The sequence below is a fragment of the Octopus bimaculoides genome, chromosome 18, assembly GCF_001194135.2.
Source record: "Octopus bimaculoides isolate UCB-OBI-ISO-001 chromosome 18, ASM119413v2, whole genome shotgun sequence".
Lineage (NCBI taxonomy): Eukaryota > Metazoa > Mollusca > Cephalopoda > Octopoda > Octopodidae > Octopus > Octopus bimaculoides.
Genome location: NC_068998.1, coordinates 48,665,095 through 48,669,958, shown reverse-complemented (window position 1 = coordinate 48,669,958; position 4,864 = coordinate 48,665,095). Strand labels below are relative to the sequence as shown.

Below are 4,864 nucleotides of genomic sequence, written 5' to 3'. Positions count from 1 at the left end.
ATATATATAGATAGATAGATAGATAGATAGATAGACACACACACACACACACACACACACACACACACACACACACACACATATATATGCATATACTTGAAGGCTCGAATTTCCTTTTCAAACAAGGAGAGAGGCTCACAATTAAAACCAGCTTCACTTGTGCCTCTAAGAATCTAATTTATGTAATAACTTGCTCGGGTTGTGGACACCATTATATAGGACAGACGAGTATGACATTGAGACAGGGAACCACTCTACATAAAGAGCAGATCCGGTTCCCGCAATACAGACAGATTCTTTTAAGTGAACAGAAAGACAGATGCACAAGTAACATCAAATCAAATTTCACAGCTTTCCCCTTCTATTTGGTAATTTAATAGACCACTCAAATCTAGCAGAAAACATGTATTTTAATAAAAATTTGTGCACATGTTCTCGATGAACTTTTTTATGAGATTATTCAATGAATTTGCCTTCAGCTTCGATGACTGCTTCAATGCAAAACCTGCATTAAATGGTCATTAATTATTTCGGACATCACCTGGACAATGATAGCCGTCAGTAAAACTATAGTATTGTAAGGACGTCGATTAGTCTAACTTTCAACAACGCTCCGAAAGTAGTAGTCCATGGGATTTAAATCTGGTGAATTTAGAATCGATCAGTTCGATATCACATGATCGTAAAGATTGTCTGACATTCATTCTTGGGTTAAGAGAAGCTGCTGTGTCTTGTTGAAACAAGTATGGCTTTCCAATGCGTACTTCATCCATCAGGGTCTACCAACTGCCTCCAATACCTCAACGTATCCAATAGCATTGATTCTAAGACCCTGTGGAGAGATGTGATGTAGAATGACATAACCTTCGTTACTCCTAAAACCGTAAAAGCTGATGGATACTCTTGGGGTATCGGAAGGATCTTTACGTAATCAACTGCCATTTCTTCTGTTTGACCTTCGGCCTTGGTCGAAGTCTCTTTTTCATCAGAGAAGAAACAAAGCGTGTCATGTTCATGATGATTTTTAACCTTGATAAGTAACTGCTCCGCACGGATCAAATAGTTGACCTCCACTCAGTGCATACGACTTGCATCAAATGTCGTAATGTACCACAGTTCTGCCAGTCCTCTCCAATACTAGAAGTTCTTTGGCGATGGCCACCATTGACTTTCCGGCATCGTCATAGATAATGTTTTGATGAATTGTGATTGCTTGGAGGATCTGAACGAAATAAAAACCTTCTCATTGGTCGAAGGGAGTAATTTAAGGATAGTTGTCCTTAAATATCTTTCTCCCCTCTCTATATATGAATATATACATTTATATACGCTGTCGCGTGTGTAAATAATAAATGGGTGGTTGAGTTAAAAATTTAAATAAGTTCCCACGCCGGGAATCGAACCCGGGCCACCTGGGTGAGAGCCAGGAATCCTAACCACTAGACCACATGGGAAATACTTCCGAGGCTATGGAAATATAGTGGCTATAAAGTATTTTGGTTCTACACAAATATTTATTCTATAAATAACTGTTCGGATCGATATTTTTGCTGTGAAGACAGACTAATTTCACCGAAAAATCTGTGTAATATTATAAAATAATTCATTACTACACACATACACACACACACATCATTAACACACATGCTCACACACACACATACACACACACTTATTCTGCACGCATGTCTGTACTGTGGTACAGTGAAGTACTAGTAGTGCATTAGTAGGTTCCATGCATGTATTTGTACTGCCTATAATCTAGCGAACAGTCACACACATTTAGATAGGTATGCATGTGTATATAAAGTTGTATTCCATTGATCATATATGAATAAATACCTATGCCATCTCCCTAGATCAACAGGTACAATGCATCCGGTAGTGATTATCAACGTCTTCCTTTATTCATTTTGTCCTTAACTAATTTTTGTGCCTTTCAGACCTCGCTTTTCTTTTCTTTTTATTCCAGCCCCATGTGTGTATTAAAACTTTACAAACAATCAACATTAGAATAAGAATTATTCTAAATTCCATCCATCCATCCATCCATCTTCTCCGTCCACTATTCTTATGATGGTTGTTGGGGTAGAGTCCTCAGACACTTCTTGTATAGGGTCCCATCAAAAGCAACCGTCGTTACACTTTGTCGATTGCTACCCAAACGTGATCAGCTGAAACTCTGGATATTATCAGACCATCTCGTTCTTGGTCTACCTCTAGATCGCCCCGCTGACTGGTTCAGCTTGAAGAATCCGCCTTCCAATTCTTTCCTTTGGTGTTCTAATCACATGTCCGTAGTACCTGAACCGTGACCCCTCAATGCAGAGAAGTAGAGGCTTGAACTGGGGAGACTCACGATCTCCGAACTGCGTCATTTCGGAAATCCTTTACCGGGATCTCATTTCAGCCGCTTTTATTCTCTCCAAAATTAAATGTTTGAAAGAAAAGCGGACACAGTACATTTTTGATTCTAAATATAACTCAAAGAGGAGAAAAAGAACGAAGAAAGAAAGAAGAAAGAGAAGAAAAAAGGGAAAAAAGGAAAAAGAAAAGGAAAGAAGGGAAGGAGGAGAAAAGAAAGAAAGCAGAAAGACTGTCAGTGATGACCACAGCACACCTGTTTTTTTTTTTTTCTTGAAGAGGTCACCATCCTAAAACTCATTTAAATACAAGGGTAAATTACTAAATGAATGAATGGTGAATAGGAAGGGGGGATCCCCTTTCCCCTCCTCTCTCTCTATCTGTCTATCTATCTCTATTGTCATGGAACCTCACCCCAAAAAACAAAAACAATGCTCTCCTCTTCTAACCCCCCCCCCCCCACCTACAAAAACAAACATCTGTTTTATATAAATGAACAAGCTTTTTTGTACATTCACAAAATTCTATTTGACAAGGCCGAGAAACGAACGAAAGCGTTAATAATAATGAATGAATAAATAAAAAGATTGTTTTCGAAAACATGCTGGTGACCTTTTTTCTCAATATATATATATATGTGTGTGTGTGTGTGTGTGTTGATTCACCACGAAGCGAAGCGGTAAGTTACAGAATTCAATGTGAAAATGTGGAGTTCTCTTTAATACATTACAGCTAAAGGGCTCTGAGTTTCCTCATTTCTGATGGTAACCCAAGCCTCTTTTCTGTAGAATTAGCTATTGTTTGAATATATTTTGAAATACTTTTCAAGAACAATGAAGAAAACACTATTTTTATACATTTTGAAGAATTGTGCTTGTGACCCGCGCAAAGGTAGCTGTTCCAAGCTCAAACTTTTCTTATCATTTCTGGTTCTCGTGGGAATACTCTGAACATCTTTCCATTTTAATTTACCGTTGCATTCAACTTGTAAATCTCATTCAAGGCAGATCATTCTAAAACTGTTCTATTGTGAAATTGCGATGTTTGAGCAACACTTTAAAAGCTTCGAAATCAATATTTTTCTCCGAACTAAGTTGAAATAGTATTTACACAAAAACTGCTTAACACCATGCATACAAAGAGCCAACAGTTCAGTTCTTTTGTTCAAGCTGTTACTTCCTTGAAACAAATTCTTAATATTTTGCTCAAAGGTCACACCGCATTTATGATTTGAAGCTGCCGTTTCTGTAAGGTTGTACTTTATCTGCGTCAACCTGATAATTTTGAATTTGAGAAGACTTGTTTCACGTAGGAACCATAAATATCCCGACAAAGTTGTAACGTTGACAAATGAATGTTTGTACTGATAAAATCGATTTTAGAATGTCACTTTGGTTGCTCCAATATATATTTTAGGTTTATCTTTCCTCTTTATTTCTACTTTAGTGCTCTATACTATCGATTTTTCCAATCAGTTTGTGTCTGTTGGGCAACTCTCACGAATTTTAAAGTTGCATGATTAAAATTGGCCAACTGTTTTCTTTTTTCTTTAACCTTGTAGCATTATTTCCTCTGATATAACAATAAATTGCTTACAAAATGGATAGCTAACCTTAACATAGTCCTTATTTAATATCTTATATTTATGTTCCTGGTGGAAAATTGTAGTCTGTTAAATTTAGAAATTTCCTAGCTATATCATTTCTTACCGCTAAACGAAGCATTATGTTATACAATAAAATATTCCTGCTCTTACGCTGTATAGTCTCGGTGCTATTTACGTATTTAATCTTATCGGAGAATCTTGAGTTTCTAAGCGCTTCATTATAATACACAGAAGTCTCTATAAAAGCATCGTCATCGGAAGATATCGAGGATACCCGATTAATAACGTTGTCGACTGTTCTCGAGATACTCGAGTGGGAATCACCTTGTGTGGGTGAATCGACTGCTTGTGTATGTGTGAAGCGGCTATTGCCCAGTATCAAGGCTGTGTCTAGAAAATTAGGAACGATAAGGTTAGTAACTACAATGAAGTTTTAGTTTCTAAAGTTCTTTAATCAGATTTTTTCCTTTATCTAACTTATGACCTTTACAATTTCTCATTAGAATCATTAATTCTTAATTTCATGAAATTATCTTATTTTCTATGAGAGTTAATTGCAATTACCGCTAGGTTTTCGTTTACTTTCTCTTTTGTTGTTTTTTTGTTGGCACTCCGTCGCTTACGACGTCGAGGGTTCCAGTTGATCCGATCAACGGAACAGCCTGCTCGTGAAATTAACGTGCAAGTGGCTGAGGACTCCACAGACACGTGTACCCTTAACGTAGTTCTCGGGGATATTCAGCGTGACACAGTGTGACAAGGCTGACCCTTTGAATTACAGGCACAACAGAAACAGGAAGTAAGAGTGAGAGAAAGTTGTGGTGAAAGAGTACAGCAGGGTTCGCCACCATCTCCTGCCGGAGCCTCGAGGAGCTTTAGGTGTTTTCGCTCAAT

General features: G+C 37.6%; 1 non-coding gene across 1 annotated transcript; it reads right to left on the bottom strand.

Moving 5' to 3' along the window:
* Window positions 1–1,382: 1,382 nt before the first annotated feature.
* Trnae-cuc (transfer RNA glutamic acid (anticodon CUC)) lies at window positions 1,383–1,454 on the bottom strand. The gene has a single exon. It is a non-coding gene; the product is annotated as a tRNA-Glu (tRNA).
* Between the last annotated feature and the right edge of the window lie 3,410 nt (window positions 1,455–4,864).